The sequence below is a fragment of the Schistocerca gregaria genome, chromosome 1 (genome assembly GCF_023897955.1).
Source record: "Schistocerca gregaria isolate iqSchGreg1 chromosome 1, iqSchGreg1.2, whole genome shotgun sequence".
In the NCBI taxonomy this organism is placed as follows: domain Eukaryota; kingdom Metazoa; phylum Arthropoda; class Insecta; order Orthoptera; family Acrididae; genus Schistocerca; species Schistocerca gregaria.
In genome coordinates, this window is record NC_064920.1 from 1,125,854,324 (window position 1) to 1,125,879,691 (window position 25,368).

Genomic DNA, 25,368 nt, shown 5'->3' on the forward strand with positions numbered 1-25,368 from the left:
CATTTCTTTTGTGACAACTTCTCTCTTGGCCCGTGGGATAAAGTATTTATTCTGACAGTATATTATGTTTCATGAGACCCCCCCCCCCCCCCCATGAACCATGGACCTTGCCATTGGTGGGGAGGCTTGAATGCCTCAGCGATACAGGTAGTCGTACCATAGGTACAACCACAACGGAGGGCTATCTGTTGAGAGGCCAGACAAACATGTGGTTCCTGAAGAGGGGCAGCAGCCTTTTCAGTAGTTGCAGGGGCAACAGTCAGGATGATTGACTGATCTGGCCTTGTAACAATAACCAAAACGGCCTTGCTGTGCTGGTAATGCGAATGGCTGAAAGCAAGGGTAAACTACAGCCATAATTTTTCCTGACGGCATGCAGCTTTACTGTGTGGTTAAATGATGATGGCATCCTCTTGGGTAAAATATTCCGGAGGTAAAATAGTCCCCCATTCGGATCTCCGGGCGGGGACTACTCAAGAGGACGTCGTTATCAAGAGAAAGAAAACTGGTGTTCTACGGATCGGAGCGTGGAATGTCAGATCCCTTACTCGAGCAGGTAGGTTAGAAAACTTAAAATGGTAAATGGATAGGTTAAAGTTAGATATAGTGGGAATTAGTGAAGTTCGGTTGCAGGAGGAACAAGACTTTCGGTCAGGTGAATACAGGCTTATAAATACAAAATCAAATAGGGGTAATGCAGGAGTAGGGTTAATAATGAATAAACAAATAGGAGTGTGGGTAAGCTTCTACAAACAGTGTAATAGTCATGAGTGACTAGAATTCAATAGTAGAAAAAGGAAGAGAAGGAAACGTAGTAGGTGAATATGGAATGGGGGTAAGAAATGAAAGAGGAACCCGCCTGGTAGAATTTTGCACCAAGAATCATGAAAGAAGCCATAGCACTCAGAGCCATTTAATCATGAAAGAAGGCTGTATACATGGAGGAGGCCTGGAGATACTGGAAGGTTTCAGATAGATTATATAAAGGTAAGACAGAGATTTAAGAACCAGGTTTTAAATTGTAAGATATTTCCAGGGGCAGATGTGGACTCTATCCACAATCTATTGGTTATGATCTGTAGATTAAAACTGCAAAAAGGTGGGAATTTAAGGAGATGGGACCTGGATAAACTGACAGAACCAGAGGTTGTAGAGTGTTTCAGGGAGAGCATAAGGGAACAATTGACAGGAATGGGAGAAAGAAATACAGTAGAAGAAGAAGAGTAGCTTTGAGAGATGAAATAGTGAAGGCAACAGAGGATCAAGTAGGTAAAAAGACGAGGGCTAGTAGAAAAAAGTAACAGAAGATCTTTTGAATTTAATTGATGAAAGGAGAAAATATAAAAATGCAGTAAATGAACAGGCAAAAAGGAATACAAACGTCTCAAAAATGAGATCGACAGGAAGTGCTAAATGGCTAAATAGGGGCGGCTAGAGGACAAATGTAAGGATGTAGAGGCATATCTCTCTAAGGGTAAGATAGGTACTGCCTACAGGAAAATTAGAGAGACCTTTGGAGAAAAGAGAACCACTTGTATGACTATAAAGAGCTCAGATGAAAACAAAGTTCTAAGCAAAGAAGGGAAAGCAGAAAGGTGGAAGTATATAGAGGGTCTATACAAGGCAATGTACTTGAGGACAATATTATGGAAATGGAAGAGGATGTAGATGAAGATGAAATGGGAAATATGATATTGCATGAAGAGTTTGACAGAGCACTGAAAGACCTAATTTGAAACAAGGCCCCGGGAGTAGATAACATTCCATTAGAACCACTGGCAGCCTTGAGAGGGCCAGCCCTGACAAAACTCTACCATCTGTTGAGCAAGATGTATGAGACACGCGAAATACCCTCAGACTTAAAGAAGAATTGCAATCCCAAAGATAGCAGTTGTTGACAGATGTGAAAATTACCAAACTATCAGTTTGATAAGTCATGGCTGCAGAATACTAACACTAATTCTTTACAGACGAATGGAAAAACTGGTAGAAGCCGACCCGGAGAAGATCAGTTTGGATTCTGTAGAAATGTTCTACATCTACATCCATACTCCACAAGCCACCTGATCATGTGTGGCGGAGGGTACTTTGAGTACCTCTATCGGTTCTCCCTTCTATTCCAGTCTCGTATTGTTTGTGGAAAGAAAGATTGTCGGTATGCCTCTATGTGGGCTCTCATCTCTCTGATTTTATCCTCGTGGTCTCTTAGTGAGCTGTACGTACGAGGGAGCAATATACTGCTTGACTCCTCGGTGAAGGTATGTTCTTGAAACTTCAACAAAATCCCATACCAAGCCACTGAGTGTCTCTCCTGAAGAGTCTTCCACTGGAGTTTATCTATTTTCTCTGTAACGCTTTTGTGATTAGTAAATGATTCTGCAACGAAGCGCAGTGCTGTCCGTTGGATCTTCTCTATCTGTTCTATCAACCCTATTGGGTATGGATCCAACAAGGGTGAGATACATTTAAGCAGTGGGCGAACAAGTGTACTGTAACCTACTTCCTTTGTTTTTGGATTGCATTTCCTTAGGATTCTTCCAATGAATCTCAGTCTGGCTTCCGCTTTACGACGATCAACTTTATTTGATCATTCCATTTTAAATCACTCCTAATACATACTCCCTGATAATTCACAGAATTAACTGCTTCCAGTTGCTGACTTGCTATATTGTGGGCTAAATGATAAAGGATGATACTGGAACACATGAAGCAATACTGACCCTATGACTTATCTGAGAAGATAGATTAAGAAAAGCAAACCTACGTTTCTTACATTTGTAGACTTAGAGAAACGTTTTGACAATGTTCACTGGAATGCTCTCTTTCAAATTCTGAAGGTGGCATTGGTCAAATACAGGGAGCGTAAGGCTATTTACAATTTGTACAGAAACCAGATGGCAATTATAAGAGTCGAGGGGCACGGAAGGGAAGCAGTGGTTGTGAAGGGTTGTAGCCTCTCCCCGATGTTATTCAACATGTATATTGAGCAAGCCTCCCCCGACTACCCCCCCCCCCCCTCACCCCCCCCCCCCCCCCCCTCCCCAATGAATCATGGACCTTGCCGTTGGTTGGTAGGGAGGCTTGCGTGCCTCAGCGATACAGAGAGCCGTACCGTAGGTGCAACCACAACGGAGGGGTATCTGTTCAGAGGCCAGACAAACGTGTGGTTCCTGAAAAGGGGCAGCAGCCTTTTCAGTAGTTGCAGGGGCAACAGTCTGGATGATTGACTGATCTGGTCTTGTAACACTAACCAAATCGGCCTTGCTGTGCTGGTACTGTGAACGGTTGAAAGCTAGGGCAAACTACAGCCGTAATTTTTCCCAAGGGCATGCAGCTCTACTGTATGGTTAATGATGATGGCGTCCTCTTTGGTAAAATATTTCGGAGGTAAAATAGTCCCCCATTCGGATCTCCGTACAGGGCCCACTCAAGAGGACGTCGTTATCAGGAGAAAGAAAACTGGAGTTCTACAGATCGGAGTGTGGAATGTCAGATCCCTTAATCGGGCAGGTAGGTTAGAAAATTTAAAACGGGAAGTGGATAGGTTAAAGTTAGATATAGTGGGAATAGGAAGTTCGGTGGCAGGAGGAACAAGACTTTTGGTCAGGCGAATACAGGGTTATAAATACAAAGTCAAATAGGGGTAATGCAGGAGTAGGTTTAATAATGAATTTAAAAAAAAAAAGTAGGAATGCGGGTAAGCTACTACAAACAGCATAGTGAATGCATTATTGTGGCCAAGATAGACACAAAGCCCACGGCCACTACAGTAGTACAAGTTTATATGCCAACTAGCTCTGCAGATGACGAAGAAATTGAAGAAATGTATGATGAAATAAAAGAAACTATTCAGATAGTGAAGCGAGACGAAAATTTAATAGCCATGGGTGACTGGAATTCGGTAGTAGGCAAATGGAGAGAAGGAAACATAGTAGGTGAATATGAATTGGGGGTAAGAAATGTAAGAGTAAGCCGCCTGGTAGAATTTTGCACAGAGCACAACTTAATCATAGGTAACACTTGGTTCAAGAATCATAAAAGAAAGTTGTATACATGGAAGAAGCCTGGAGATACTCACAGGTTTCAGATATATTATATAATGGTAAGACAGAGATTTAGGAACCAGGTTTTAAATTGTAAGGCATTTCCAGGGGCAAATGTGGATTGTGACCACAATCTATTGGTTATGAACTGTAGATTAAAACTGAAGAAAATGCAAAAAAAAAAAGGTGGGAATTTAAGGAGATGGGACCTGGATAAAGTGACGAATCCAGAGGCTGTACAGAGTTTCAGGGAGAGCATAAGGGAACAATTGACAGGAATGGGGGAAAGAAATACAGTAGAAGAAGAATGGGTAGCTTTGAGCGATGAAGTAGTGAAGTCAGCAGAGGATCAAGTACGTAAAAAGATGAGGGCTAATAGAAATCCTTGGGTAACAGAAGAAATATTGAATTTAATTGATGAAAGGAGGAAATATATAAATGCAATAAATGAAGCAGGCAAAAAGGAATAAAAAAGTTTCAAAAATGAGATAGACAGGAAGTGCAAAATGGTCAAGCAGGGATGGCTAGAGGACAAATGTAAGGATGTAGATGCTTGTTTCACTAGGGGTAAGATAGGTACTGCCTACAGAAGAATTAAAGAGACCTTTGGAGAAAGGAGAACCACTTGCACGAATATCAAGAGCTCAGATGGAAACCCAGTACTAAGCAAAGAAGGGAAAGCAGAAAGGTGGGAGGAGTATTTAGAGAGTCTATACAAGGGTGATGTATTTGAGGACAATATTATGGAAATGGAAGAGGATGAAGATGAAATGGGAGATACGATACTGCGTGAAGAGTTTGACAGAGCACTGAAAGACCTGAGTCGAAACAAGGCCCCGGTTTAGACAACATTCCATTAGAACTTCTGACAGCCTTGGGAGAGCCAGGCCTGACAAAAGTCTACCATCTGGTGAGCAAGATGTATGAGACAGGTGAAATACCCTCAGACTTTAAGAAGAATATAATAATTCCAATCCCAAATAATGCAGTTGTTGACAGATGTGAAAACTACCGAACTATCAGTTTAATAAGTCACGGCTGCAAAATACTAACGCGAATTCTTTACAGATGAATGGAAAAACTAGTAGAAGCCAACCTCGGGGAAGATCAGTTTGGATTCCATAAAAATATTGGAACACGCGAGGCAATACTAACCCTACGACTTATCTTGGAAGCTAGATTAAGGAAAGGCAAACCTACGTTTCTAGCTTTTGTAGACTTAGAGAAAGCTTTTGACAATGTTGACTGAAGTACTCTCTTTCAGATTCTGAAGGTGGCAGGGGTGAAATACAGGGAGGGAATAGCTATTTACAATTTGAACAGAAACCAGATGGCAGTTATAAGAGTTGAGGGGCATGAAAGGGAAGTAGTGGTTGGGAATAGAGTGAGACAGGGTTGTCGCCTCTCCCCGATGTTATTCTATCTGTATATTGAGCAAGCAGTGAAGGAAACAAAAGAGAAATGAAAACCTTGAGGTTCACCGATGACATTGTAATTCTGTCAGAGACAGCAAAGGTCTTGGAAGAGAAGTTGAACGGAATGGATAGCGTCTTGAAAGGAGGATATAAGGTGAACATCAACAAAAGCAAAACGAGGATAAGGGAATGTATTTGAATTAAGTCGGGACATGCTGAGGGTATTAGATTAGGAAATGAGACACTTAAAGTAGTAAAGGAGCTTTCGAAATGTGGTGCTACAGAAGAATGTTGAAGATTAGATGGGTAGATCACATAACTAATGAGGAGGTACTGAATAGAACTGGGGATATGAGAAATTTGTGGCACGACTTGACTAGACGATGGGATTGGTTGTTAGGACATGTTCTGAGGCATCAAGGGATAACCAGTTTAATATTGGAGGGCAGCGTGGAGGGTAAAAATCATAGCGGGAGACCAAGAGATGAATACACTAAGCAGATTCAGAAGGATGTAGGTTTCAGTAGGTACTGAGAGATGAAGGAGCTTGCACAGGATAGAGTAGCTTGGAGAGCTGAATCAAACTAGTCTCTGGACTGATGACCACAACAACAAAACAAATTTCATGAGAACAAACTTCTACTTGATATTGGTAATAACACCTGTTTGAGACAAAACAGATGCACATACTTTGAAAGCAATTTCTTTAATTCTGTCTGTTATGAAGAGTTAGTGATTTTAGACTCTATAATGTTATCTTTTATTTGATTTTCAAGATTCTCAGACAGACTGCAGTGTGAAGGTTTACTACCAGTGAATGCTGTCTTCATCCTAATGAACTTTGTCTTGGCAGTATTTACCATGCTTTGTCTCTGTTTTTACTAAGTCAACTGTAATATTTGTCCTATCTCTGGTATCCAAGCTTGGCAAGTTTTAAAGCATACTGAAAGGCGTGCACCTTGATATCAGATGCCACTGCTCTAATCTATGAGTGCTGCTGCCAGCTCTGCAGTGCTGCCTAAAAAGACACATCTATCTTGCCAACATAACAACAATTTGTCTGCCCTTCAAAGCCAGCAATGCAACCACTCAGTCAGTCTGTTGTAATTTCACTGCACTGTTGTATTCACATCAGTACACATCATTGTGTTGGATGTGGATTCACTACATCAAACGTTTGTAGTCTTGGTTTACTCGCTGGACATGTAATTCCGCCATGCTGTATTTGTTGTCTGTATTTCTCTCATTGTTGTATGAAAGCAGTATATTTTCTGGATTAATTTGGTAGGCTGACCTGCCAGTATGAAAAACTCAAACCCATTCTGGTAAGATACTTAATGCGTTTGTGGCTGTCCATCTAAATTCTTTCATGTAGTTCATCTGGGACTAATAATTTGGTTAATAGCTCTTGCATCTAAAAGTAGGCAAACATTTCCATTGGGCTTTGCCATAGCTAATAGAGGGTCACCGAGTTATGACACTGATGGCTCTATAGTAATCTGCTTGAGCATTTGCCACAATTTCTTTTGTGGCCACTTCTCTCTTGGCCCACATGATATAGTCTGTATTCTGACAGTATATTTCATGGGGGGAACTTCTGTTTGATATTGATGCACATTAATAATACCTGTTTTCTTCTGAAAGTCTGCCTCGATACCTGAGTGGTCAGTATGGCGATCTGTCATGCCAAGGGGCCCACGTTCGATTCCCAGCTGGCTCTTAGATTTTCTCCGCTCAAGGACTGGGTGTTGTATTGTCCTCATTATCATTTCATCATCATCAGTGAAGGCAATGGGAAACCACCACTGGAATCACTTCCCTAGACACTAATGCGGTGGATCTTTCTGATGAGGCGTCCCCTACAACAAGACCTGCCATAGGTGGAACACAAAGTTTTTCTTCTCAAATACATGCACATATTTTAAAAGCACTTTTTTTTAATTCTACCTGTTGTGAGGAGTCATTGATTTTAGACTCTAAAATGTTACCTTTTATTTGATTTTTGACATTCTCAATCAGACTACAGAGTGATGGTTTACTACTTTACTTTATCTTATGAACTTTGCCTTGGCAGTATTTGCCATCCCTGGTATTCAAGCTCAGCAAATTTGAAAGCTTACTGAAAGACATGTACCTTGATGACATGTGCTAAATGCTACTGCTCTAATCTGTGAGTGCTGCTGTTGCCATTGCAATGCTGGCTAAGAAGAAACATCTGTCTTGCCAACCTATCAACAATTTTGGCTACCCTTTAAAGCCAATAATGCAACCGCTCAGTCAGTCTGTTGTGATTTCATTCTGCTGTTGTATTGATCTTACTACACATCATTGTGTTGGATGTGGATGCACATCTTAGGTTTCCAATCTTGGTTTGCTCACTGGACTTGTTATTCCAGTGTCTGTCTTTTTCTCATTGTTGTCTTGCCAACCTGTTTGTTTACTCTCTGATGGCTTGCTGTTTTCTCCACAGGTACTCGAGTTGTTCCCAGTCTTGTTCAGTTCCAGTCATTGTAACAGGCAATTAGGTAAAATATTGGCATCTTCCTGCAGCAGCAATTGTAACATCAGTCTGTAAGGAAAATCAGCTTTTGTTAGATCACTTACAGCTTTAGGGTTCGCAACCCATCCAGGTTGTGGTCACTTCCCAGGTGGAGAACCACCCACCCTCATTTCTGCCTTCTAAAATATGATCAGGACAAGTATTTGCAGTGGCTGAAACAACACTTTACTACTTTTCAGAGAAGTTTGTTTTACTCTCAAATCCTTTTGCTCTGACGTTCAAGGAGATATTTTTGTTGCTGCCAAATTATGTGGTCACATCACACTTAAGAGTTCCACCAATTCTGCAAGCAACCTGGTCAGTTGTATCACCCAAAGGTAACGGATTTGCAAGGATTGAGTTGATGTTGGGCGTGCAGTTTGTTTGATCTGAGTCACAGTAGTCCAGTTGGCTCCAAGCCTCAAAGTATGCACTGTAACCCTCAAATTAGATAATACTTGCTTTGGATGATATTCTGAAAATCACATGTTCTTTTGAGACAACACAGGCAGGAAATGTACAGTTCATGGTTCAATTCCAAGTAGCTTCCCTGGGCAGACTTCTCATGTCTTTTTTCCAGTGCAGGCATTGTGATTCATTAGCTTGTCACATCCTGTCAGTGTAAGCAGTGGGGTCTCCCATTGTGCCCTGACTGCTTCACGGCACACCTTCATGCAGACTGTCATGATCACAAGGCATACCGCACCCATTGCGGAAAAGGTGGGCATCTCCAAACTGTCTGTTCCCAACCATCAGGCCAGTCGGGTGCTACACCTCACATACTTCAAGAGACAGTGCATGAACTTCAGGGTGAACCTACTGCCACTAAGATGGTTATCAACCTCACAATTGTAGATGAGGATGTTCGTTTCCAGGTGAACCTGGAATAATCACAGTTTGGGGCACACCCCTGGTAATAGTCAAGAAACCCAGTGGCTCTCTCCAACTATTTAGAGATTCTGAATCAACAATCACTGCCCATGCACTAATGGAAAACCACCACATACCATGTAAAAAGGATCTCTTCATGAAGCTTGTCAGAGATGAATATTTTTCTAAGCTAGCCCTTGCCAGCCCATATTTGCAGATCCCTTAGGTTGAGGGTCATTAACACTCACTTTGGCTTATACAAATACAAGCTCCACTCCGGATCTTCCAGAGGTACCTGGAGTAGTTAACCATGTCCATCCCTGATTGTACCAAATATCTTCAGGACTTAATTGCCATGTGCACTGAGCAATAGGATCACCTGCACAACCTTAGTACCCTCTTTATTACATTGTGTGATGTAGTGCTCAGCTGCCACTTACACAAATGCCAATTTTTCAGGAATGAGTGGAATATCTTGGACACTTGCTCGACAAAGACAGGATCCAGCCCACTGACTCTTTACCCCACCCCCAAACTAACGGGAGCTGCAGGTTATTTTGGGAAATGTTAATTATTATTCTTAGTTCCTCCAACAAGGAGCCCACATCATTCAACCGTTCAATGTGTTTCGAAAGAAGGGTGTTCAGCTTAGGTGGACAGATGACAGTTAGCATGCTTTCACACTGCTGATGTGTCTGCTGCACTTGGCACGCTGTTTTACATCCCCTTCTCCATCACATCTGCTGGTTTTAGCTACTAATGCTTCTCCCAGTGCCATTGGTGCAGTGCTGGCAAATAGGAATGACGACAGTACTGAGCAACTGATTGCCTATGCGCAAAGACGCTGACACTCACAAATAGAAAAAGAAGCTTTGGTGATCACCTTTGCAATTAAGAAGTCCCATTTTAACCTATTCAGGACCAAGTTTACCCTTATTACAGATCACAAACCCATTCATATAATTATACTGTTAAGTATAAACTCACAGCACAATGTGCAAATGTGTATGCTCCCTTTGGTCTCCCCTTGGGACCCAACCCACCTTTTGAGCAATGGAAAATCTCCTGTTTCCACAGTGTCATGGAACTACAGGGTGCCTTGGAGGGCTTCCCCATTACAACTGCTCACATCATTGCAGACACATGCCACATCCCTATCTTACAGTGCATCGTGCGCTATGTGCTCCATAGATGACCCACTTATTTTTGAAGTCAACCAATCTGGAAATGTGGGCCTGGGTTCATCTCTCTCACTGTTGGTCATCATGACACAGAGGCAGGTACTCGTCATATTGTCATCTAGTGTATTCTGCATCCTCAGGTTTTGCAACTTCTCCATCATGAGCATGGGGGAATGTTGCCAATCATAACCCTTGCAGGGCGACAGGTGAACAAAGACGTGGAGGCTTTGGTGTGCAATTGTTCTGTTTGTGACTAAAACCAGGCTGCTGGTCCACAGTCTCTGTGCTGATCTCACTACCCACCGCTGTTTTGATTCTGGATTTCCTTCATCTTAAGTTTTCTGTGTATAGTTGTTTGACTTGTTATCCTACCATGCCATATTCATTGTAGGTCTTCATCTCCTTGTTGTCCATCTGTTTGTTTACTCTCTGATAGCTCACTGTTGATTCTCTTGGCCAGTCTCTGCAGGTTCTTGAGTCTTTCCCAGTCTTGACCAATGCCATTCACTATACAATTGATATTTAGAAAGCATCACCTTAGGAGAAGTTGATCACTGTGTTCTTCTCCCTTAGGAACTAAGTGCCAAAACTAATTAGAAATGAGCATTTTATAATTTCATTTCCAATTACAACTTCCACCTGCATTTGCATTTTGACATTTCACAATTTGACAGCAATAGCTCCAATAACTTCCAAGTCTGCACAACAAATGTAGGTACTCTTGTGACCCCCACACTTTGTATTAAATAAATTGGGTGACATAATATTCACCATAGTACCTATGTCCAGAACAACAGTAGGTGATACTTTATCTATGACAGCATGTACAGTAGCCTGAACAATTTATTCACTTTGATCTCCTCGTTTGTAGTAGTTGGTTGTTAATTTGTCTCCAATGTTGCCATTACTGTATCATAACAGAATTACTGGATTATGTACTTTGCCCCCACTCCACCTCACAGTCAACAATTGAAGGCTTAATGTCACTAAATTAATTTGTTGAACTCCACATTGTGAGGCGTTTATCCTTTGCCATCTCAGTAATATTCATACGGGATTTTTTGTTCACTAGCTGGTATCAAAAGTATGGTTTTTTACTGGAATGCCTTGCATGTTATGATCACTGTTCACATTTGCATGTTATGATCACTGCTCACATTTGGTTGATATCGGGTCCCCATTTGGGGACTCCACCAATTTGTATTGTTGTTCTGCTAGTGCTGATTACCAGTACCTTAGTAACTGGGGTGATACATGTTATTGTTTCTTGTCTTCCTATTAAATTTTGTTGGACTGCAATCAACCAGCTCAATTTTAAATTTTCATGTATCCCATTAAGTGAATCTAATATGGACATGAAGCATTCAAGATTCGTTTCTATAATATGCATAAATTTGTACCTTAGATGCAGTGGCAAATTTGCATTTAATAATCCTAAAACATTCCTGTGTGATATGGGCACTTTCCAATACCAAGTTTTATTAAAATAGTTCTCAAAATACTTGTACGGACTTCCTTGCCTCTGGTTTAATATCTTCTTACGGAGTCTTTCTTGCACGTGACCAGACCAATATTTCTTCTTGCACTGTTAGTAAGATTTTCAGTTTTCAGCGGTCTCAGTTGCCTAAAGGTTTGCTTCCCCAGTGATGCGAATCTTTTGCTGATCTTTGCACAACCTTAGTAAATCACCTACAAATGACTTGATAGAAATGATGAATACGTTTTTGTCAGAGGTAAAAACTTCAAGTACTATCCTCTTTTGTGGATCCTGTCTCATCTGCCGAATGTACTCATCCACTTCACTGCAAGTGGCATGTCAATAGTAGATCTAAGCATCCTGTACAGAGTGGCCGGGGGTCGAGGAGGACTCGGGGTGTTGTATCGATCCCCCTAACCAACAAGTTTGAGGTGTTGTCTTTCACTGAAACATGTTGAAGAGGCTATTTCGGCAGCCATTGAGGGAACAGGGGGCAACCAACTGCAGATTGTGGCACACGTTGGAACAATTGGAAGGGGCAATTACTAACGAAGTTTGAGGCCATGAGGGTTACGAGAACATAGGATATATTGCAGCGAAAGTTCCCACCTGGTTGGTTCATAAAAGTTGGGGTTGGCAGGATGGATTCATATGGCACAGGCTGTGAAGCAGTCATTGAAATGAAGGATGTCATTTTTGGCAGCATGCTCAGCAACATGGTGGTCCTCTTGTTTCTTAGCCACAGTTCTTCGGTGGCCATTCATGTGGACAGACAGCTTGTTGGTTGTCATGTCCACATAGAATGCAGCACAGTGGTTGCAGCTTAGCTCGTAGATTACATGACTGGTGCACAGGTAGCCTTGCCTTTGATGGGATAGGTGATGTTTGTGACCAGACTGGAGTAGGTGGTGGGAGGATGTAAGGGACAGGTCTTGCGTCTAGATCTATTACAAGGGTATGTGCCATGTGGTAAGGCGTTGGGAGCAGGGGTTGTGTAGGGATGGACGAGTATATTGTACACTGTTAAACATGACATCCTTCATTTCAATGACTGCTTCACAGCCTGTGCCATATGTATCCTTCCCACCAACACCAGCTTTTCTGAATTGCACAGGTGGGAACTGTCCCTGCAATATATCCGACATTCCTGTAACCCTCCTGGCCTAAACCTTCGTTAGTCATTGCCCTCTCCCATCCAGTCCTTTCCCAGTTCCCATTCCAGAACTAAACAGCTCTCATTCCACCATCGCGCCCAGTCTTTTTACTTCTCTCCTTTTCCGCTAACCCCCACTCCCCCTCCATCCCCACCTCTCCCATGACTACCGTCTAACATCCCGACTGCACATAGCTGCCTTATCCTCTCTCCAAATCGTCCCTGTGTGCTCACCAGCAGCACGTCACTGTCCATCACCCCTACCCTGCTATCCCTCCCCCTCCCCACCTCAGCCTCATCCTTACCCCCATCCGGTCACCACTCTCATCATGCACTGGTGCTGCTTGCAGTGTGGCTCCACTTGCCTGAGACTGCAGTCTTATGTGTGTGTGTGTGTGTGTGTGTGTGTGTGTGTGTGTGTGTCAGTGTAAGTAATATGTTCATGAAATAAGGCTGCCTCATGTTGATGACAGCAAGAGAATAAAAAAATCATGAAAGAAACATAGGCTTTGGGATAAATCATAGAAGAAAAGTTCTCCTGCTTCATCTAATATCCTGAATTGATTTGATATCCTTTATCTTTTTCTAATAGGACCATCAGCACAGAAATCATTGTTTGAGTGTGGAAAAGTCTGACCAAGTCTATGTCACTGTTTAGTTTCAATACAACAAAATGATTTGCATGATAATAACAGTGATAATTGGACTTGGCAAAAAAACATTTCATTGGCAGCTCAACTTTTAAAAATGAAAATATGTAAATGATAGCATACTGATGGTGCGCAATCGTTGCCTGACCAAGCCAATTGCTTCCATCTAGTTAACAGGCTGGAAATACATAAAACCTTTCTGAATTACTGGAATACCGTGCTGATTCTGATTACACTATTTTCAATAAATTATAATACATACTTGAAGCATTTACTTATTATTTCATTAGTGATTGTAATAACAATGATCAATACAGAAACTTATTGTCCAATAGCTCTAACAGGAAGGACAAAAGTCAGTTGTACATTGCTTCTGAATGTTTTAAACCACAGGAGAATAAAAATTCCGAAGAGAGCTGAATCTGCATAAGAGATAAACTCTCTCTTTACAGCACAATTAAGGTTTTTGTATGTGGAAACGTAATGATTTCTTATAAGTCACATATTTTTACTTCTGCCTTTAGTTATCTTACGAAAATGGCTGTACCGTACATCCAGAGCATAAGTACAGGATATTTTGCCCTCAACTATCATGTTTGTAGTAATAATAAATGTGTAAAACTGTCTGTCTGTCAGAACAAGGTTTTTACAGAAAACTTGAGTGTAAATTGGGGCAAAATTTAGGCTTTATTTCGCCAAAATTGAAACATGAGGAAAAACAAATATAAAAATTTAAAGTTTTAGCTAAAATTGTCTGCTACACTTTGTACTTCAATGTTTAATCCTCAAAGCATAGTACATACAAGAATCAATATATGGCGCTGTTAGTTTTATGGAACACCAAAGAACAAATAGATGGCATTGTTAGTGCTTTTTACTCAGTGACAGATGTATTTCCAGAAGTTTACTTCAGTGACAGAATTAAGTGCACCACTCTTGTCTTTATTAATATAAAATAACAGCGAATTTACATGGCTAGGATATACGAATTTATTGATTTCACTTGTGTTTAATTCAGTTACTGTCATCAATGGTTGGATAAATGAAGTAATGACTGTGGCACCGATGAGGACAACACCGTCATCAATATGCATTTGTTTCTGGACGCTGAGCATCGTCTTTGGACTCTGAGCATTGTCTTTGGGCTATTCCACCATGTTCAGTTCTTTGTGAGCCTTGCATGTGTTTAGGTGAATAAATAAACTACTGCTAAATGGGTGTTGTTTGGTGTAACCAACTCGAACTCTCCTTCACTGGTGACCCCGAGTTGTAACGTCTTCCGTTTTCGCCGTTTTACTGTGTCTGCGACCTCTGCGCCAGTTATTTTCACATGTATTACATCGACACAGCATTCGATCAATGACTTTGGCCCAGCGCCTAATGCTGGATTTTGTGATCGACATGCATTGTGCGGGTAATGTACACCCGCCAAGACTGCAACACAATGTCTCTCACTCGATTATTCTGCCGATTTCGCTGGACGTTTTCAATCCTGCAACAATAAGTGAGGTTAGGAGTGTGCACGACTCCAGCTATAAAACGCCTTTGTTCCCACCACATGTGCCCTCCCTCATCGACTGTGCAATTACCTCTTACAGATCTCTGTGCAGTGCGGGACCAATGCTGATTTCTGCAAATGCTTCGTTGGACAACCTACTACCGCCAGGACAATGATTTGCCATGCCGCAATCCATGCAGTACCGTGCGGATACCTGCCACATGGCCGGAACTGCTTCGTTCACAGGTCTACCTCCTCAGCATCTGACTACGTCCGCACCTGCCTTGGTTCAGCATCAGCACACGCCTTCCTACTTCGATACCTCGGCCTGCAACAGGAACAATAACTTGTTATCTGTGCCTGACCTCCACCTCTGTCCCACTGCTACGCCTCAGTGTTTTGTACCACAACATTCACCTTATCCGCACACCGTTTTGAGTGGAGTGACTATGAACAGGGCTACGTCTACAGGACAAGAGCTTTTAACAGCAGGGAATACATGCTCTTCAACAACAAGGCCACAGAATGTGATGCAGACTATGCAGAAAAATAGGACATGCACAAGACATGTTGATGTATATTTGTAACAAAATTCTGGTTCTTTACAATAAATGTTCTGAAGAAAAAAAAATGCAGGGCATTACTTATTGAATGACCCGCATAGCTGGTATTTTTCTTTTCCTAAAGTTGTCCAATGCCATCATCTTTATAACAACAAGGGGGTACAAAGAAGGAGCCTCCTAGAAGATTGTGAGCCTAAAGACTGAATACAGGCACAATCGGGCGTACCCTGGAAACGGTGAAAGATTTCACCAGCTAATCCTTCTAACACCAGATCAAGTTAAAGTCCAAAACCAAAATAACATCAAGATGCAACGGCCTTTATCAAGACCACCCCTTGTGACGATCTCGATAAATATTGAGGGCTTCTCTAATCATAAGAGTGTTTTATTAGCAGACATGTGCTATAAGCATAAATGCGACGTATTGTTGGTGCAGGAAACACACCGGGGAGCCACCAGCCACAGACCTAAAATAGCAGGAATGGATTTGACCATTGAAAGACCTCACAATAAGTATGGGAGTGCGATTTTCATCAGACCCGGGCTCAACGTAACTTCAGCCATAATGACAGAAGTAAATAACATTGAAGTACTTACCATTCGCACCCAGAAGTTCTCAAAGACGTCTGTGTACAAACCACCAGATATGGACTTTGTTTTCCATGAACCAAACAATTTTACAAATGACCATATTAATTTTGTCATGGGCGATTTCAACTGCCATGGTGGAGCATGGGGATATAATGAGACTGATGAGAATGGTGTACAGCTTGAATCCGGGGCTGATACTAACGACCTACAACTCATTCATGACCCAAAACAGCCAGCATCGTTCAACAGCAGAAGATGGAGAAGGGGATATAATCCTGACAACATCTTTGTGAGTAGGAAGTTGGCAGCACAGTGCATGAAGCTTGTTAAAGAACCTATCCCAAGTACACAACACAGACCAGTCGTTTGTGTTGTGAATGCCATGGTTAAACCAGAGGCGAAAACGGTTTAATTTCAAAAAGGCAGTCTGGCAGAAATTTAAAGAGCAATTGGACGAAGAGATTGAGAAAATCCCTCCTTGACCAGATGAGTATGGTAGATGTATCGATCTTGTGAAAGGGATCTCAAGGAAAAACATCCTAAGGCGTTACCGTACCCAGTACATCCAGGGTCTGACCGGCAGCAGCAAGGTCTTACTTGACAGGTACCAAAAGCTGTTCACTCAGGACCACTTCAGCAAAGATACGATGGAGGCTGGGGAGGAACTAATGCAGGCTATTGCTGAGGATAAGAGATCACGGTGGTGCAAACTAGTCGAGAATCTTGACATGAAACAAAACAGCATGGAAATTACTGAAAAACTTAAGTGGGGACCCAACTGACCACCAGCAGAAGAACAACGGGGTAACAGCAAATCAGATTGCTAGCCAACTTCTGAAGAATGCGAAAAACAAAGGCAAAAGAGAAAGGGAAAGAGTTATACCCCAAGAACAAAAAGAGTACGGACTCCTCAATGCTTCATTCACAGCAACCGAACTGGAAGACGCCATTCAGAGTATGAAACTGAATAAAGCCACTGGAACTGATGACCTTAGAACGGAGCAGATAAAACAGTTTGAGCCCAAAGCTCGAAACTGGTTACTACAAATGATGGACACCTGTATTAAAGAGCTGAATATTCCAAAACTATGGCGGCAGGCGAGAGTGGTGGCTTTACTAAAGCCTGGCAAGGAGATAAAGGACCCCAAAAGTTACAGACCAGTGTCACTTCTATGCCATCTCTAAAAGATACTGGAGCGGATGATTCTCAACCGGGTGGCAGAAACTATAGATGGAAAGCTCATAAAGGAACAAGCCGGTTTCAGACCAGGGAGATCTTGTTGTGGGCAAATACTTAATCTGACACAACATATAGAAGACGGGTTTGAAAAAAAATTAATAACTGGAGCAGCTTTCATAGATATTACTGCTGCATATGACACGGTAAACCACAGAAAGCTATTGCGCAAATTATATCACCTCACAGGGGACTGTAGGTTGACGATGGTTATTGGTAGTCTTCTGCAGAATCGAAGATTTTATGTCTCCCTAAATGGTAAGAACAGTAGATGGTGACTGCAGAAGAATGGCTTACCACAAGGAAGTGTACTTTCTCCCATCCTTTATAAGGTGTACACTAATGACCAACCTATACCTCAAGATGCTAGACTGTTTGTATATGCTGATGACACAGCTGTGGTGGTCCAGGGGTCCAATATTGATGCAACATCTGGAAATCTCTCTAGAGTGCTTGAAGAACAGGCTCAATACTATGACGCCAATAACCTCAAGCCAAACCCTGACAAAACCCAAGATGCTGGAGTTGAGCTCGATGTTACATGGTAAGGTAAGAAGCTAAAGCACTGTCCAACACCTAAATACCTTGGGGCTGTACTAGACAGAACGCTTTCCTTCAAGCAGCATTGCCAAAACACCAAGGCTAAAGTCTGCTCCAGGAACATCATCTGCAGGCTGACAAGCTATGAATGGGGAGCTCAACCATCAACATCAGCACTAGTTCTGTGTGTTTCTGCAGCAGACTATGCAGCGCCAGTATGGGAAGCATCTGCACATGCTAAACAGTTTGATGTAAGTGTAAATGAGACAATGTGAATTGTTACAGGCTGTCTCAGACCCACACCAACGGGTAATTTGTACCTACTTGCTGGAATTGCCCCATCCAAGATCAGAAGGCAGGTGGCAGCAGACGCTGAGAGAATACAGAAAGAAATAGATTCTCGACACCCACTGAATGAGCACGTCACTCAGGCCCGGAGGCTTAAGTCTAGAAATACCTTTATTGCAAGAACGAAGATCCTTGACGGTTCACAGGAAGAGTCCGTAAATGGGAGAATGAACAAACCGCACTGCAGATAATACCAAAAGAGGAAATGGCACCTGGAAACAAACTTCCTTATACAGTGTGGAGAACACTAAATAGGCTGAGGGCTGGTGTACCCAGATGCAAAACTAATCTGTGCAAGTGGGGACTGCTAACTAACGATGACGACGTTCTTTGCGGATGCGGAGAGGTACAAGACGAGGCACGTCTGCTCATGTGCCGACTACTGCCGGAGCCCTGCAGTTTTAGTGACCTGCTAAAAGCCAACGACAAATCCGTAGCGGTGGCTAACTATTGGAAAAATAAAATTTGATCTGGACATGGAAAGTAAGTATGACAACAAGGGGGATTCCTATACGCCATTCCTTTGACTTCACTTTTGTTTTTGTCAAATAGGATTCCAGAGACTAATTTCAAATTCCTCCATGCAATCTGTGATAAGAGGCCTGTTCAAAACAAGGTGGTTAGAATAAAGGAAGATGCTTTACACCACAAAATTGAAGCCACTGCTGCCGTATTGATGTGTTCATAACATTTGGTGACAAATGAGTATTCATATTACACTTTATACTGTATCAAAATACACACTCGGAAATGACTGCCTATGGAGGTATCAAACCTAAGACAGCAAGTGTCACAGTATTTAACCAAGAAACTCACTTCCTCAGCTCGGCATAGGTAGTGCCATCTCCCCCTTATTTACCACCTTGGTTCAAAATACACTCCCGGAAATGGAAAAAGGAACACATTGACACCGGTGTGTCAGACCCACCATACTTGCTCCGGACACTGCGAGAGGGCTGTACAAGAAATGATCACACGCACGGCACAGCGGACACACCAGGAACCGCGGTGTTGGCCGTCGAATGGCGCTAGCTGCGCAGCATTTGTGCACTGCCGCAGTCAGTGTCAGCCAATTTGCCGTGGCATACGGAGCTCCATCGCAGTCTTTAACACTGGTAGCATGCTGCGACAGCGTGGACATGAACTGTATGTGCAGTTGACGGACTTTGAGCGAGGGCGTATAGTGGGCATGCGGGAGGCCGGGTGGACGTACCGCCGAATTGCTCAACACGTGGGGCGTGAGGTCTCCACAGTACATCGATGTTGTCGCCAGTGGTCAGCGGAAGGTGCACGTGCCCGTCGACCTGGGACCGGACTGCAGCGATGCACGGATGCACGCCAAGACCGAAGGATCCTATGCAGTGCCGTAGGGGACCGCACCGTCACTTCCCAGCAAATTAGGGACACTGTTGCTCCTGGGGTATCGGCGAGGACCATTCGCAACCGTCTCCATGAAGCTGGGCTACGGTCCCGCACACCGTTAGGCCGTCTTCCGCTCACGCCCCAACATAGTGCAGCCCGCCTCCAGTGGTGTCGCGACAGGCGTGAATGGAGGGACGAATGGAGACGTGTCGTCTTCAGCTATGAGAGTCGCTTCTGCCTTGGTGCCAATGATGGTCATATGCGTGTTTGGCGCCGTGCAGGTGGGCGCCACAATCAGGACTGCATACGACCGAGGCACACAGGGCCAACACCCGGCATCATGGTGTGGGGAGCGATCTCCTACACTGGCCGTACACCTCTGGTGATCGTCGAGGGGACACTGAATAGTGCACGGTACATCCAAACCGTCATCGAACCCATCGTTCTACCATTCCTAGACCGACAAGGGAACTTGCTGTTCCAACAGGACATTGCACGTCCGCATGTATCCCGTGCCACCCAACATGCTCTAGAAGGTGTAAGTCAACTACCCTGGCCAGCAAGATCTCAGGATATGTCCCCCATTGAGCATATTTGGAACTGGATGAAGCGTCGTCTCACGCAGTCTGCACGTCCAGCACGAACGCTGGTCCAACTGAGGCGCCAGGTGGAAATGGCATGGCAAGCCGTTCCACAGGACTACATCCAGCATCTCTACGATCGTCTCCATGGGAGAATAGCAGCCTGCATTGCTGCGAAAGGTGGATATACACTGCACTAGTGCCAACATTGTGCATGCTCTGTTGCCTGTATCTATGTGCCGGTGGTTCTGTCAGTGTGATCATGTGATGTATCTGACCCCAGGAATGTGTCAATAGAGTTTCCCCTTCCTGGGACAATGAATTCACGGCGTTCTTATTTCAATTTCCAGGAGTGTATATCAGACTTATGGTGTAGTGTATAGTGTTTTGGCTGAGCCATCGCCTACCTGAAAGTGCTTCACTCTTCACTGATGAGCAGCCATCTTTAAAGCAGTTGTATCACTACCCGTGTTTTATGGATTCTGAACCACAGTGCAACTTGAAATTCTTCACTTTTATACATCATTGGAACAGGCAATACAAACGACAAAAAACCTTAGGAGTCACTAGGGAAATAAATCTTGACATTTGGATTTTAATTCTGATATTTATCCATAATTCTTTGAAATCTTGTTGATTAGAATTGTTTCACTTAACTGCCACTTCAGCACAGATATCCAGATTTCATTTTGACAATTTTTAAAGCTCTTGTGTCCTAAAAATAGTCTGGAATGGTCTTTGGTGAACTAAGGTTTTCCAAAACTGGGCTTTCAATGAGTGTGAAAAGTTAATAATTACTATGCATTTTCAGGCAAACATGAATTACATGTTGCTAACAAGTAACACATATTGTGAATTACTAGGGGATATACGAAAACAACATAATCCAAGAACTCAGTAGTTGGTGTAATTATGCTTGAAAATGAGATGGGCAGAACTCAAGACCAAGACCAAGACTTTTTTTGCTGATTCCATGAGATGATAAAACCCTGAGGTGACAATCTACTGAGAGGCAGGTGTACAACACTAGAAAACACACTCCAGCAACATGGACACAAATTGCTGACAGCCATAAAATGCAGGGAAAAACCTAACAGGCGTTTATCTAATAGCAGATGCCAAAATGTGGCAATTTTATTTTGTTCATCAACTGTGGAGAAATACACACCTTCCTTTAACTGTAGCTGCTGCAAGTGGACTTACACAATGCCACGACTATAGATACTGCTGCATCTTTTTGCTGCCACTTTCTTTCCTCTGAGAAAATTAAAACAAATCAGATATTTTAAGATGCCTTGCTATTGGCACCTATATTTATTATTTGCTAGTCAATACATTATGTAGTTAAGTGACATGTAACCATCCCCACCAACACTGAGGTAATCAAGTCTTCTGGGAGTACACTTTGTGCTAACGAATTCTAGTTGTTCTGCAACACATTCAGGATCAAGGTAGGCAGAATTGAACCTCACAAAATAAAAAAAATGTGCAAGGTTTTGTGCTTGTGATGAGCTCAATTTCTCACAAAAGCAAACATTCCCATCACACAGATTACTCATGGCTAAGATCCTACAACCAGACTCATCCTGGCAAATAGTATGCAATTTTCACTTTCCCATACTGCTGAGGAGATGCACTGATTGACGCTCAGGGTGATACACATCCAATCCCTCACTTGTTTGAGAAATCTTTTAAAGAGCAAATACCATTCATACTAGCAGTAATTAGTTGGTACACTACTTACCATTTCTGATCACTCAGTGTATGCGTGAACAACGAAATACCAGAAAAATCTAAGAAACTGATTCTAACTAGTTTTAATTCGCCAGACCACAAGAGGTGAGGAATTCATGTATATGAACCTAACTTTTCACATTTTCTTTCTGATCTGATCCTTGTTGCAACCAATTTGCACAACCTGATTTCAGCTCTGGTAGTGCACTTTCAACAACAAAAGCATCTGTGTTTTAACATGTTGGTTTGGTCTATACAAAGTGGGACTCTCAACTGAAGGTAGTATAATTATCACAAAAACCTGCAAATAGAGAGATAGAGAGAGTTTGATTTGGGGGGGGGGGGGGGGGGGGCAGATAATCAGACTAAGGCTTCTGCAGAGGCACCTTGGCATAATTTCTCTCTCCTCAATATGCAAGTGGAATAGGACACAAATATAACTCTATATTGTATGAAGTACGACCTGCCAGTCACAATGCAGCAACTTGCGGAGTATACATACACTATATGATCAAATGTATCCAGACAGCCCCCCCCCCCCCCCCCCCAAAAAAAAAATCATACGTTTTTCATTGCATTGTGCTGCCATCTACTCCCAGGTACTCCATATCAGCAACCTCAGTAGTCATGAGTTATTGTGAGAGAGCAGAATGAGGCGCCACGTGGAACTCACCAACTTCAAACATGGTCAGGTGACTGGGTGTCACTTGTGTCATACATCTGTATGCAAGATTTCCACACTCTATAAACATTCCTAGGCCCAATGTTTCTGATGTTATAGTGAAGTGGAAACCTGCTGTATAGCACAAAAGTGTACAGGTTGACCTTGTCTGTTCAATGACGGAGACCACCAGCAGTTGAAGAGGGTCGTAGTGTGTAATAGGCAGACATCTATCCAACCATCACACAGGAATTCCCAATCGCATCAGGATCCACAAGTACTATCACAGCTACACAGGAGGTGAGAAAACTTTGATTTCATGTTTGAGCTTTTGCTCATGAGCCACAAATCACGACAGTAAATGCCAAACGACATCTCGCTTGGTGTAAGGAGTGTAAACACAGGATAATTGAACAGTGGAAAAATGTAGTGTGGAATGACAAATCACGGTACACAATGTGGCGATCCGATGGCAGGATATGGGTGTGGTAAATGCCTGCTGAACGTCATCTGCCAGTGTGTGTAGTGCCAACAGTAAAATTCGGTGATGGTGGTGGGGGTGGTATTATGGTATGGTCGTGTTTTTCATGGAGGGGGCTTTCACCCCTTGTTGTTTTGCGTGACACTATCACAGCACAGGCCTACACTGATGTTTTAAGCAACTTCTTGCTTCCCACTGTTGAAGAGCAATTCGGGGATAGCGATTGCATCTTTCAACACGACAGAGAACCTGTTCATAATGAACAGCCTGTGGCAGATTGGTTACATGACAATAACATCCCTGTTTAGAGAAAACCTTTGTGATGTTTTGGAACCCCGACTTCGTGCCAGGCATCACAGACCGACATCGACGCCTCTCCTCAGTGCAGCACTCCGTAAGACTGGGCTGCCATTCACAAGAAACCTTGCAGCACCTGACAGAACATTTGCTGGCAAGAGTGGAAGCTGTAGTCAAGGCTAAAGCCGTTGGCACACAGACCGTGCATCCGAACGTTGAGTGTGCAGAGTTTCTGATGTCATAGTGTGGAATAGCACATTTGGGAGTCTTTTCGAACGTGCAGAGCAATATCTGGCATGTCAGATATTCTGAGCGTTGACCAATGAGATGGCACAACGTCACATGCACACCGTCTCCCTTCAGTACAGAGTTGTGAGGTGCCATATAGGCATTTATTTCAAGCCTCTATGTATATATGCTGTTTCTGAGCACCAGTAAATCGAGAATCATGCAAAACCTGTTGTTAACTGTGTGATTCGTTCCAATAAAATAATAGAAACATCATATTTGGGGCAAAAGAATTATTGTAACTAGCCTATTATGAGAGCAGGCTATTTGAAGGCAGTGACACACTGAAGATCCACCCAAAACACATTGTTCTTGGTACAATTTGTTATAATTAAATTTCAATTAGTAACATATCTACGATTAAGGTTTTCAGCAAGGGGTAACACAATATAATTAGATGCAAGGGGGTGAGGAGTAGCGTCACTGTCCTGTATCGAGTTGTTTGTTGGGGCGGTGGTTCGCGTCTTGTCACTTTCAAATTTTTTTCCTAACATTCATGTTTTTATTAGGTTCTGATACTTTATTATTAGTTTAATATAAGTGTATACTATAATATTTGATGTTATGTAAATATAAGTTCACCGTTTTTTGAGAGGTGACTGTATTGGCTTATCTACAGGACAGCTTGCGCTACCTGTACAGGGTGTATGCGTGGACGAGGGAAAAAAATGCCCGGATTTTTCTTGGTTAAAAATATACATTCTCCCGGATGAAAATACACTTTTTTCTATGTTAAGTAGCACTACAGTCTTCCTCGGAACTGTAAAAGTTCTCAATTCTTTCAATGGTTGTGGTTTTATATACCGGCGTAGAATTTACCTGCACTTTAGAAAACTCAGGGGAAAAAACATGTTTTGAAAAGTTGGGTAGCAACATGTACACTGCATATTTTCGTATTACGAAAGTATAAATTCGAAATCGAGATTGCGATGCACTTTTTGAAGCCAGTCGCAGCTCATGTCAAGCGATCTCGCCAGCCGATGACAGAGGATATTCAGAGCATAGGACACATGATGTAGTCAGCCAATAACATCATCAATGTAAAGTGCGCGAACACACAAACAGGAAAAGGTAATGGTTTAACTTAATATACTTAGTGTTGCCTCTGCCTGGCACTTAAAGTGTGAATTGCAGAGTAACCATGTAGATGTATAATATTGGTCTGTAAGATTAATAAGCTGCAATAGAAGCTAAGCCTTCACACATAATGTTGATTTTTTTTGCGCGTGTTATGCTTTAAGATACATCACACATATGTGCCAGTAAAATTTTTAACAATATAAATGTCTGATTTTCTGGGCTCAAAAATATTCTAAATGGTCGTCCTCAAATATTTGATTTTTGAATGAGAGTCAAACGCTCTGTGACCTAAGTAATTCATCGGAAATTCATGCCCAGCGTTCATCTTGCGTAAAAGGAAAATTACTTTGAAAGTAACGCTTTTTTAAAGAACCATTCAGAATTTTTCCCGCGACCTGTTAGAAATAGTTTCGCTTCAGCAGTTGCCAGAGCGTTGACACGCTTGCGCAGCTACGATGGCGTAAGAAGCCCGTATGTTCATATGTCTAAAACATCTTACATTATGTCATAAAAGAAACAAGACAGAGGATACTCAAAGAGCATGGGAATTTTGTGGACCATACTAAAATGCATAATTCGGCTTAAAGTGCACATTCGTATGTCCAGATTCAGATGTAAATTTTCTTGGAGTACCAGTACTGTATTACCTCAGGTTTGGTTCTTTATTATGGCATCATGCCATACATGCTAGAAGATGAAAATGTAAACTTGAAATACAGTGAACAGTTGAAACTAGCCAATAGTGTGGAATTAAACACTTTGTTTCAAATAATTGACTG

General features: G+C 42.4%; 1 protein-coding gene across 3 annotated transcripts in view; it reads left to right on the forward strand.

Moving 5' to 3' along the window:
- LOC126283855 (uncharacterized) overlaps positions 1–25,368 on the forward strand; it is a 242,530-nt gene that overhangs the window by 210,439 nt on the left and 6,723 nt on the right. Inside the window, exon 10 of one of the 3 annotated variants that reach the window (XM_049982307.1) lies at positions 14,927–15,452. The exons of 1 other annotated variant lie outside the window; for it this stretch is intronic. The gene's annotated coding sequence lies outside the window, so the exon portion shown is untranslated. Of the gene's footprint in view, positions 1–13,270; positions 13,593–14,926; positions 15,453–25,368 lie in introns of those variants that run through there. One more of the 3 variants, XM_049982309.1, reaches the window with a different exon arrangement.